The 13459-nt window shown below is 35.3% G+C and overlaps 1 protein-coding gene across 1 annotated transcript in view; it reads right to left on the reverse strand.

The window, feature by feature from the left end:
* The window catches only part of RSRC1 (arginine and serine rich coiled-coil 1), a 414695-nt gene that overhangs the window by 100840 nt on the left and 300396 nt on the right, over positions 1-13459 (reverse strand). The window lies entirely within an intron of this gene.

The raw sequence follows: 13459 nt of genomic DNA on the forward strand, positions 1-13459 counted from the left end.
AAATGTCTTAGTTGTAAGAGATGTACTGTGGATAGAATGTTGATAGAGTAGCTTAGTGTAATACAATAAATAGGCCAAATAACTAGTAAAAAGAAAACTTTTTAAACAACTCATTTTCACTTAAAAAGCTATTATTTCATTTTTTTTCAATAAAAGGAAAATATGGGTTGTTTAAAATACTTTGTTCTTTAGAGTGGCCCACCTTTTGTAACCTGGAACAGAGAAATAGTTGCTAACATAAAAACTAAAGACGTACCTTGCTAGATAGATTCTTTTGTGGAGATTTATCTGTAAATCATTTAAACGTTTACTCACAATACCAAGCTGATGACACCAAGGTTTTAAATGTTATTATCAAAGGCACAATGTTCTAGCATCATAAAAAAATCTTTATTAGATATTAGCCTCAGGAAATAACTGGAACAGCATTTCCCAATCTGGGTCCACACAATGAGGTGCCAAAAGGGTTCTTTAGTCAAATACATTTGGAAAATATTCAGGTGAACAAAATTAAACTGTATCCTTACTGCAGAACTCATCAAATTCTACAACATGCTTGTGTCTCTCTACAAGGCAGACACAATGTGGTAATTCCCAAACTTATTTGATTGTGGAACCATTTTTTTGACACCACTAGAATATCAGCAAAATATTTTCCCAACATTCCCAGGTTAACTATTTCTATTCTGTCCATACTGGATCTGATACTCTACATTTTACTTATTAAAAAAAAAAAATCTATTGAGCACATACATACAGTATACCAGGCTCTGTGAGAGCTGATAAGGTTACAACAGTGAACTAGACACTGATCTTAAGCTGCTCATAGTCTAATATAGAATTCAACTTACTTATTTGTAGGCCTGTCTTCCCACTGTGAGCAATTTGAGAGTATGGAATGTGCCTTATTTGTATATATATCTTCCCAGTGCCTAGCAACTGGTAAATAGTAGAAGTTCAAGAAATAGTTGCTTAAGTGAAGTAGAATTTCCCTTTTCCTCGATGGTTCCAATGAATTCTCACAAGTCTGAACACCAGTCTGTTTCCCCTGTGCCCCCACCTTTCTTCTGTCTAAGGTTAGTATAAACCCTAACCAATAATGTATATTATGTGATATAAAGCTGGCGAGAAGCTCAATACAAGGAAAAACACAAATACAAAGCAAGACTGGCAAACCAGCCCCAGTGTAACGATTGTGGCTGCCTTGAGTTCTGAGTTGAGAAGGACTCTGTTGCTTGCCTGGGTTTGGAGGAAAAAGTATCATGACCAATTACAAATGACTGCCTATCCCTGCTTTTAAATTTTTTTCATTTTGGAAAGACTCATAGTGCAAAAGAGTTCCAATAATAACAACCACCACCACTGCACTGCTGCTCCCTCCACCAGTACCATTACAGTTACATGAAACAGGAACTTTTCTAGACTTTACACAAAATGGATTGTACACAGAGGACTGGATACTTCTAAAACTCTGACAAGGGTGAAAACATGGGGTGTGGCTAGCCCTCCAAGAAATGGTGCCCTATCACCCCTGTAGAACTAGCCTGCCAGGGAGCTGTTCCCTTTACCACAGGTGGGATGGTGAGAAATCAGGAGGCTGCCACTTGAACTGGAAAGTTCAAGAATGCCCTACTATGGCTGCACACCAGGAACCACCAGTGTGCTGGCCTCTCAATCTGCACAAAGTTAGTGACCAGACACTGGAACACAGCTGGAGAACTCCAGCTCTCCACAGGTGCACTTGCTAACAGCAATAGCTGAAGCAGCAGGAAGAGAGTCTCTACATTACTTCCACTCTCAACATTCTGTATGAATACATCTAATTGGAGGACCTAATTCATATCCTGAATCTTAGACGATAAGAGTTCTAGAACGTGTAAGTTTTTGCTTTCTAGTCTTTGTTGTATAAGAAAGCGGACTAGAAAATAGGATAACTATTGGCACTGTTCTACGCCAATTCAACATTTACTGAATCTTTAGTCTGTGCCATGCATTTTTCTAAATGTCTTAATTGATTCAGTGCTCACAACAATCCTGTATGGTTTATTTACCCGTAGTTAAGGAAACGGAGGCACAGACAGGTGAAAAACACTGCTTGGGGTCACACAGTTACTCAGTGACATAGGCAGGATTCAAAGCCAGATCATTTGACCCCAAAAGAAGCTCTTCACTAGTACTGTTTCCTTAGGGTAGGTTTGCTTCTTTAGTAGATTAATGATGAGGATGAAAATAATTTATTTTCTACTCAGCTGTGTTTTTTGTTTGATCAAAAGGTATGCATTATCACTTAAAATTTATATAATGAGGTAGAATTTCAAAGAAATCAGTAGGCGAAAACCACTAAAAGAATCTGGCTGAATGTTTATTAGACTTATATATGCAACACTGAGCATGGAAGCTTGACTTCTTTCCTAGAGGATAGCAGAATAAAAAGTATTATTCTGGTTAGGGTGAAAAAAAGACTTGAAATATAATGTTTCAAATAAGACATGATGTTAAATGCTTCTGTATCTGTGCTTTCAGTGAGAGAAATACAGCAATATGTTTCAAGAACCAAAAACAGTTCACACCCTTTGATACAATAATTTTACTTCTGAAAATATAAATCAAAATAGTTGAAAATGAAAAAATATGCAGGAAGATATTCATCGAGCATTATTTTAATAGAAAAAAGCAATAATAAAAATATTCATCTAGGCAAATGGCTAACGTTATAGTTTCTTGACAAATATAATGCCAATAAAATTATGCTAACTAAAATTATGTAACAAGTAGGTTAACTTATTTGAATAGAAAAGTAGACATAAAAAAGCAGAATAAAGAATTCATTAATGTGATATAAATATGGATAAGAAAAAAAGAAACATAAAATATCACTTATTATATATTACAAATTTCCATATGTAATTTGACCTCTTCCTTAACCCTGTTATGTTTCATTGATCTGACTGGTGATTGATTCACTAGTAACACATATATTTTAATACTTGGTCAAGCCAAATCTACCTCTTTATTATGACTTTAAATTTTGGGACTACATTTATGGAATTATTCTTCTAGATGAACTTTTGCTTTGTTCTAGATAAATCATTGTTAAGTTCCACTGCTCTAAAGCTGAAACTATAAATTAACAGCATAATCCTGTTAAATTTTGAATAACTGCTAAAGTAATACATTAATTTGGAGACAATGGAGATCTTCACAATATGAACTTTCCCTCTAATGGCATAGTATGTGTTTTCATTTATTTAAATCATTTGTGTCTTCCAGTAAACGTTTGTAGCTATTCTTCTAGGGTCTGACATTTCAATCTAGCCCCCTTCCCCTTCCAACTCCCCTTTAAACACACCTTTTTTTGAGAGAGAGGGAGCGTGTGTGGCTGGGGAGGGATAGAGAGAGAGAGAGAGGGAGAGAGAGAAAGAGAGAATATCTTAAGTAGGCTCCATGCTAAGTGGGGCTCGATCCCACAAACCTGGGATCATGACTTGAGCCAAAATGAGAGTTGGATGCTCAACCTACTGAGCCACCCAGGTGCCCCAAAACACATTCTGAGGAAGTTATCACTTTGTCTCACTTCTCCAGCACCCACTCATTCTTCAGTCCATTCTAATACAGCTTCTAACTTTACCACTCAACGGAAATTACTCTTCAGTGACTTCTACATCACTAAATTCATTGGATATTTTTATTTACAATAAAAGTAACAAGGGGCCCCTGACTGGCTCAGTCAGTAGAGCATGCAACTCTTAATCTCAGGATTGTGAGTTAGAGCCCCATGTTGGGTGTAGAGATTACTTAAAAAAAAAAAATCTGTACACATTAATGAATGAAAACATGAATGTAATAAGTAATGAAATATTTCAAGCCTATTAAAATATAGAGAATACAAGAATATAATTCAAATTAATAGATGTTAACATTTCATCATACCTATCTCCTATATTCTTGCTATCATCTAGTATTATAGGACTTCTTAGCTTTTGACAACCCCAGTGGTCTGAAAGGACATCTCCTTTTTTTATGTATGTGTTCTCTGAGTTCTGATTTTTCTGAAGAGATAAGAGATTATCTCTTCAGAAATTGTTCACTAGAGTTACTCTCCTCAGAAATGCCTCTATCCTTAGCCTATGTTATTGTAAGATTGTTTTTCTTTTTCTCATTGATTTCTAGGATTTGAAAGGCTGCTTTATATAGTCTAGATGTTAGTTATTTGTCAGTTATACACATTGCAAGCATGTTCTCCCAGTATGTGGCAAAGTTTGACTTTATTGTATCTTTTATCAGATGTGTCTAATTTTATTGTATTTTTAAATTTATATATATATATATGTATATATATATACACACACACAATTTTGCATTTATACAGTTCATTGAATAAATAAAGCAAAGCTTTGTTACAGATTTATTAAAACTACTTGTTAATATTAAGACTGGCATAAATGTTTTACCTATGTGAAATTCATCAAATGCATATCACATAGCACTGAAATAAGGATCCAATATATTTGCAATTAAGATTGGAGTTTTTTTTTCTAATTTTTTAAATGTTTATTTATATGAGAGAGAGAGAGAGGCGGAGCATGAATAGGAGAGGGTAAGAGAGAGGGAGACACAGAATCTGAAGAGGCTCCAGGCTCCAGACGGTCAGCACAGAGTCCGATGTGGGGCTTGAACCCATGAACTGTGAGATCATGACCTGAGCCAAAGTCAGATGCTTAACCGACTGTGCCACCCAGGCACCCCAAAACTTGAGTTTTCTAGATAGCTTTGAAATTTAAGTTTTCATTAAAAATATGTACTAAGAATTATCAGTTTCTTTTTTTTCTTTTTAAGAATCGTCAGTTTTGGGGCGCCTGGGTGGCTCAGTCGGTTAAGCGTCCGACTTTGGCTCAGGGCATGATCTCACAGTTCGTGGGTTTGAGCCCCATGGTGGGCTCTGTGCTGACAGCTCCGAGCCTGGAGCCTGCTTCAGATTCTGTGTCTCCCTCTCTCTCTGCCCCTCCCCGACTCTCTCTTTCTCAAAAATGAACATTAAAAAATATTTAATAAAAATAAAAAAGAATTGTCAGTTTCTATTAAATACTTTTGTTTATTTAAGAAATCCTTTCTTATCCTAAGATCACAAATCTCATCACCTCCATTGTTTTCTAGAAGTTTTAAAATTTCACTTTTTCATTTAAGCTTTCTGAAATTAGCATACAAATAATAAATTCAATACTATTATTAAAAAGCCCCATGTCTCCCTCACTTATATGTAATAGCAAGCAAGCTCTCCTATTTGTATGGGGATGTTTCTGGGCTCTCTAGTCCTTTCCATTGATGACACCATTTTAATTACTGTAGCTTTGATATAGAATCTCATTATATGATAGAATAAATCCTACCCTTCCTTCCCTCTCCTTCATAGTTGTCTTGACTATCCTTGGCAATTTGCTCAACATGATTTTTTTTTTTTTTTAATGAAGCTTTTAAATTCTTTATTAAAGAACAAACTTTTCCAGATTTAGGTTATATACATGAAACAAAACCAATTTCTGATGAAAACCAAACACATACACACCATCAGAAACACTTCTATTCTGGGATTAGGGATGAATAGGTGGCAAAAAAACATTTAATAATGTCTGAACTATACAGTAAAAACTCAGTTGGTGTTTTAAGTAATTTACCTTTTGAAATTTTCTGTTTAAGAAAATTTTGTGAAATGACCTATTGACTCTGCCATCTGTGGTTCATGATGCTAAGGTCTGCTGGGCAAGTAAAGGAGTTTTCAAATCTGGAACTAATAATCTGCCTATACATTTTTCATCCTATTCTGTTCTTACATTATGGTTTCTACTCCTTACTTTCTCTCTTGAATCATTTTAACATCTATTTTATAGGTTCTTTGTGTAGGGCGAGGGAGGCTTAAATAACTGGCATTTATTTTCTCACAGTTCTGGAGGTTGGAAGTTCAAGGTGCCAGCAGGTTTTTTTCTCAAATAGCTAAAAATTTGTAGTTGTGTCATGTATTGATTTATTCATGGTAGTTTTTATTAGGGTTTTTAAACTTTCATTGTAGATATTATCCTATACTTTTCTTTTTGCATTTTTGTACTATTTTTGTAAATTTTAGCATCATTTTAGTTTTCTTTATTACCTATAAGGAACCTTATGATTCCATAAAGCTACATAACAAACCAAAATCATAGAGTTGATAGACAGTGTGGTGGAGCCCAGATTTGGATGCAAGCTGTCAAGCTCTAAATGCTATATAGTTATCATCACGCTGGTTTGTCTCCATTTCATTCTTTTTTTCTTTCCTCTGGCTTCAAATAGCATATGTTTTTCTTATAGTCTAAGGATAGGACATAGAAAATGTGGCTAAATATTTTCTTTCATTTCTTCTGGTACCACAGTTCAAGAGTCAACTTTATGCTATATTTTTAAGGTAATCTTATGTAGTCTTTTCATTAGCCAAAGGCCACTTCCTTCCCTCAACACTTCTTTAGGAATATTCTATTATCTCGAATTCTCTAGATGCCAATTATTCTTTTTCTGTCATTACCTGACCTTCCCACACTCATTAATTTTAGATTTTATCAATTCTATCTCTACCATACCATATAATTTAATCTGTCCACTTCTCCCCATATTTACTGCCACTACCCTAAGTCCATCATCATTTTTTACTTTAATTACTGCAATAACTTTACTAATCTTCCGAAAACTAGTTTTGTGATAACCTCATCACTACTACCACCACAACAGTTTACCATCCCCACCAAATCCACTCTTTTTACCATAGGCAGAGGATTTTCTAAGAATGGATTCTAATCATGCCATGCCTTACACTGGCTTTCTACTTATGAAGAAAAGCAAAATCCTGAAATTCACATGGCTTATAAGGCCATGAATCATCTATTCCTTGTCTACCATACTAGCTTCATTTAAGCTATTCTCAATCATTTTATTCCTACAGTTCCAGCCATATAGGTCTTCTTTGTTTTAAAAATATACCATGGTCCTGGTGTGATCATCAGAAGTCCCATTCTTGCCTAGGACTTTTCTAGTTTTAACACTGAAAATCTCATACCTTAGAAAAACTTGCCTTCATCCAAGACAAATGGCACATTTTAAATTGTTGTTGAGCAGAGGAAAAATAAATGCAATTTTTAGCCTTGGCTATTAGATTCTCTTATTAGTCCACTCTTTCATTGCACTTATCAAAATTATTGAATTATTAATTTTATAAATAACTATCTTCTGTTTGCTCTCATCATAACATGTACCTTGACTGTCTCCTAGCATTTAACATTTTTTTTGCATATAGAAAGTGCGAAGTATTTTTAATTAACCAGTGAAGTTTATTTTAATTATTTTATACTTTTGTTACTATAGGTATGAGTTTTTATTAGACTTTATGATAGATAATTGCAGGTATACAGGAAAACTGTTACTTTATATATATATGTTATTTTACACCTTCAGGAACACTAGGCACTTCATTTATATTGGCTTTGTACATTCGGATAGTCATAAACTCTTAAGATTTGAAAAGGATCTTAGAGACTACTTAGTTCACTTTCCTCATTTTTATAGGTGAGAAAAACTGAGGCCCAGACATGTTAAGTGACTTCGTCAAAGTGACACAGCTAATTAGTGGCAGAGCCAATCCAGGAACCAAGACCTTATTATGCTCAGAACAGTAATCGTTCCACACTGCTAATTAGAGATGATCACAGTTCCTTAGGCTACCATAGAGGTGTAGGATTCTGACTCAGATTCTTGTCTGTTTGGCTAATTTACTGTGTCTCAACACAAGTCACTTTAAATCTTCACAAGCTTCAGTACTTTCCATCAAATGTGTTCTTTATTCATAAAGAGTGTGCCACCACTTAACCCTCTAAATGGAGGGCAGAGTTCAGGCTTATTGCGTTTATCTTATCCCCACAGTCTAGCACAATGCCTGACATATATGAGATAATGATATTTGTTGAGATAATATAGGACTGAATGAATATGCTGCATGTGTAAGCATACATGCCAAAACGTTGTATGAGAGAGGGGAGGTAAACAAAGAAATTCTGTAAACCTTTTGTAAGATGAGGCTTTTAGGGTCTTGTCTATGAGATGGAAAGAAGGAGGAAGGGAGTGGCAGGAGAAGGTAGAGGAGAGAATGAGAAAGAATGAGTGTGCGTGTGTGTGTGTGTGTGTGTGTGTGTGTGTGTGTTTGGGTCAGTAAATAACCTTGACCCATTTCAAAGCATTATTAATTTAAGAAAAGTTAACAGTAAAACTCACTGCTAATATTAAAGGGCTAAACTTTGAGTGTGTTGCATTAGTCTCTTTTGTGTGAGATTTAAAGTGTTTATTATATGTATAATCAAAATCTTTTTTAGAAGATATTTTTGTGAGGGCTACAAACCATAACAAAGTGCTATGCTTGCAAATCTATAAAGACAGCACCAAAGTAGGGGGCATCGTTATCTGATCAACCTAAATATGAAAAGGGTACAAATCAAACTGCAAGTGTCACTGCTTCAAACCTTTCATGAAATAAAAATCACAAACCACATGATTTTGGGGGTGGAAAATAATTTTCATGGACCTCATCACCATTGGATTTAGTGACATGTTTAGATTACTCAAAAGTGGATCAGTGCTACATCTGAGGGTGCTTTCTTCATCACTTCTTTTGAAAGAATAAAAACCATAAGCAAAAATCTCAAGTTATTAGTTATAAATTATCACCTAGGACAGTAAAGAATTATTTGCTTGAATTATTGCCATAACTGGAATTGTGCTGTGATCCTATGACATATGAGAGCCAGAGCAGAAGTTTTTCTATATGATGGAGGAAAACGATAAGACGATGCTTGAAGTCCTAGTAGTAAGTACTATTCAGTGGGGTCCTTGCATCTCACGATCACTTCATGAGAAATCTTTGTAAAGGTCTACACAATAAATATTTCTCTTACTCATATTTATATTATGATTACATTCTAACACTTGCTAAAATTTGACAGAAATATAAATGACACATTCCAGGGGTGCCTGGGTGGCTCAATCAGCTAAGAGTCCAACTCTTGGTATCGGCTCAGATTGTGATGTTGCAGTCATAATATCGAGGCCTGAGTTGGGTTCTGTGCTGAGGGTAGTGCCTCCTTGAGATCCACTGTCTCCCTCTCTCTCTCTACCCTGCCCCTGCTCATGCTCTCTCTCTCAAAATAAATAAACTTAAAAAAAAAAAAAGAAATATAACTGACACAATCCAAATATATTTGTAATGTCACTCATTATAAAATGTGATCAAAGCAAATTCAATTGGGTATTTAATAGTGAGCTCTCACCAATCAGGTAATTGGCAAAATTTTATAATTTCATGATAAATATTTTCAAGGTAAACCTTATTTTTGTCATTTGAAAAATATCAAGGCATAGACTTTAGTTAATATCTGCAGTGCTTACTTACTTTCAGTTCTTTAGTGCCAGAAAAATAGTCTTGAATGTACAAACTCCTAAATCCTTTTCTCATTGGGACCCAGTAATGTTTTCTTAAAAGTTCATTTGATTAAAAACTTAGATTTTGTCTGTTTTGTAGATAAGGAAATCCAATATTAGAGTCAATCTAGGTGAAATCACTTGTTTGGAATTACGATAAACTAAGTTTGTAAGAACGGGACTTACAGGTGAAAAGAGATTTTGAATAGTTTTGATGGCAGGTAAGTATCACTTGGTACCTTGTTTAATCTCAAATTTTAAGTCAAATGAACAAATTACTCTTGGGTCACTTTTCTAGGAAGCTACTTTTCTCAAATTTGACATTTGATGGCAACACTACCAAGAATTTCCTAGGACTATAATGAGAAAGTACTAAGATGAACTATGAAATAATATGGACATTTCTGCTCTGCTCAAGGCTGTCAAAATGTGGGAATTGTTTTGTTCATATGTTCTCTTCCTGAGGTGGGTGCAGCATTGATTTTTGAAGAAAACTCTGGGCTTTCTTAGAAGTATCCCCTCTCGGCCTGCCTTCCTGTGGAGGTAAGAGACTAGCTATTTAGGAGGGACTCATTAAATTCCTTGGTTTCTATAAAAGAAAAGCAACTTATCACCTGTTGGTTTGTCTCTAAAGTATAAGAATCCACCGTCAATCAACCACATACAGTATCTGTACTTCAGCCCCTCTAAGACCAGAGAAGACTGAAATGGCTCCTAGTACAAGGGCCTATGTTCGCATAGAAATTATTATTATAAAAACAGGCATCCTCAGGGCACCTGGGTGGCTCAGTCGGTTGAGTGTCCGACTTTGGCTCAGGTCATGATCTCGCGGTCTGTGAGTTCAAGCCCCGCGTCGGGCTCTGTGCTGACAGCTGGGAGCCTGGAGCCTGCTTCAGATTTTGTGTCTCCCTCTCTCTCTGACCCTCCCCCATTCACGCTCTGTCTCTCTCTCTCTGTCAAAAATAAATAAACATTAAAAAAAAATTAAAAAAAACAGGCATTCTCTCTGTTTCTCCATTTAGACTGGGTTTTAATTAAATTCAAGTTGATACATCACAATGCTATATTCTTGGATCTTATTTTCCTGATAAACTAGATTTCATGATGGTGTTTTTATGGCTTTTATTGATGGACATTAAAAATAAGAGGTGCATGAAAACTGTTATTTCACTTCTTGCAATCATGATGTTGAGGATATTATACACTATATCACATACGATGACGATAATGATTAGTGAGTAAAAATCACATAAAATAACATTTGAGTATTTCCAATATTTCATTTAATAAGAAAATCCCCTACACAAATCCCCATGTGAGAATTCCTTTTTAGGAAAAGCTTTGTGGTAAAACTTGTAGTCTCTTTGAGAATCTGCTTTTGGTTCTGGTTGTCAAAAACCAGAACAAATGACAGCAGCTCTATAGGCTCTTTTGATGAATGAATTTAGTTCTTGAATTAATTAAAAAATTTTTTAACATTTACTCATTTTTGAGAGACAGAGCATGAGTGGGGGAGGGGCAGAGAGAGAGGGAGAGCTGTCAGCACAGAGCCCGATGCGGAGCTGGAACCCATGAACTGTGAGATCATGACCTAAGCTAAAGTCAGAAGCTTAACTGACTGAGCCACCCAGGCGCCCTGATGTATGAATTTTGTTCTATTTTTCACCTGCTTGTGACTGATGAATATATATTTTTCCATTTTTTGATTTTTAAAAACTCAACAGATTACCATTTTATTACTTTGCTACAGAATCCTTCAAATAGTTTATAGAATAAATTAACAGATAAATCAGAACACAGTAATACTGGAGAGTAGTATTCTCCATGTGGGTATATTCTGATGACCAAATGAGTTAAAGTATGTAAGTTGTATAGCACCTGGGACACAGCATGGCTGCACCCAGTTTAAGTTCCCTTACCTAACTGTTCTCTTCAGATGTGCTATACAATTGTGCAAACAACCTCATCGCTCATGTACTTACTTCTCATCTTTTTTTTTTCCATAGTGAAAGCTGTTTCATAGGAAATTGTAATACTTTTTTCCACTTAACCATACTGTCCCCTTAGGGAAACCTCAGAGTGAGTTTTGCATAGCAGTAAGTGACTTTTGACTTCTACAGAAAAGCTACAGGAGAGGTTAAATAAAGAGAAAGGGCAAAAAATTTGTATGTGACGCAGAGACCTCTCAAAAATAAAAGGAATGCTTTGAGGTAAGCAGAGTGATGGTGAGTGATGGTGGCATCAAGGTTGTTTCGGGAGTTGGGGGCAAAGTTGGGAAATGGAGAGAATTATACTTGATGGTGATATTCTATGTAAAAATTTTAAATATTTATAAATTACATTATAACCTATAGGTCTCATTTCAGATGTCCACTGCAACAGCGCAAATATTAATAGCAGGAAGTAGTCTGTTGGGAATTCTGAAGTTACATTTGGACTCAGCATGAAAAAGTAAACCAATCAACTAGCAGGAGGTTATACACGCAGGCTAAAGAAGTGGGGGTCAATGCTCCATATTTGCCATCCTTGATATATATAAAATAAGACAATAATAGCAATGATGATGATGTTAATACAATTGGAGTTACTGTAATCAGTTAAAGTACAAGTAATATAACACCTTCAAAGACAAGAAAAAAGTGATGAAATTCTTCTTCTGTTTTATTTATATATGTTACCATATATCTTTCAATACTTTCCATAGACATTCTTAAGACACAGACATTCTAAACGGACATTCCTATGCAGAAAATACCAAACGGCTTCCAAGGTTAAATTCTGAGAACTACTTCCAATAATATTTACTCCCTTAAAAATGTTATTATGAAGAAAGGAAAAGCATTCACCCTTCTATGTCAGTTATCTTTGTTATGAAACACACCAACCCAAATTCTTGCTTTAAATGACCACAATCATTAATTTTGCTTATGAATTGGCATTTGGGTAGGGTGCAGTCAGAGTAGCTTGCCTCTGCTTCATGCAGCACCAACTGGGACAACACAAAGGCTGGGACTGATTTCAGCACTGGGGGTGCTGAATTTCTCTAAAGACTTGCTCAGTCATGGGCCTAATGGTTGTTGCTAGCTGCAAGGTAGGAATTCAGTTGGAGTTGTCAGAACACTTATATGTGGCCCTTCCACAAGGCAGTTTGGCTTCTTCACAGTGTGGAGACTAGTCTCTACGAGCAAGTGTCCCAAGAGACAGAAAGTGGAAGATACCAGCTTCTTAAGTCCTAGATCTGGAAACTGGTACAGTATCTCTTCGCTGTATTCTAATGGGTAAGTAGTCACAAACCAAGGGTCAGAGGGAGAGGACATGGACTTGTTCCTTAAAGGGAGAAGTATCAAAGAATTTTAGGGCCATGTTTTAAAACTGACAGAATTTGAGATTACCAAAATGGTTGAGAGAGGTACAAAAAAAGAAAGTTAGCAAAGGAAAAAGAGAAAAAAGGAAACTAGAAAGTAAATAAATCATTCTGTATAAAATATCAACAGGAATGGTAATAACGGCATGAAGTGACTAAATAAAGCAAGCATTAAAGTTGACAGCACAAATAAAACAGGTATGAAGCATGTGTGATATATACCTAATGTTCTTTAGGATAAAAGTATGGCCATATGTTCTGAACATTTAGAATAGTTTGTGACATAATAAAGAAAAAGTCTAGATGTATCACATCTGAAATTCTGTGAAAATTTAAAATCAAAGGCTGATAAAATAAATCTAATGAAGCAAAAACAGCTTAGGAGTAGTTAGTCAGTGCAAATTTATGCTAATTATGTATTCTGAAATCAAATATTATATTAATGAAGCCTTTCATGAACCAATTATAATAATTTGTTTTAATAGACCTCAAAATAGTCATCTTTGCCTGGCTCTTTATCTTGTCCAAGAAGCAAAGATATAAAATTATTATATCTGTCTGAGATAACAAATAACCAATAGTTTTGTTCTCTTTCTATAGTGAGTTCTG

This window comes from Panthera onca, chromosome C2 (assembly GCF_046562875.1).
Source record: "Panthera onca isolate mPanOnc1 chromosome C2, mPanOnc1 haplotype 2, whole genome shotgun sequence".
Classification (NCBI taxonomy): Eukaryota; Metazoa; Chordata; class Mammalia; order Carnivora; family Felidae; genus Panthera; species Panthera onca.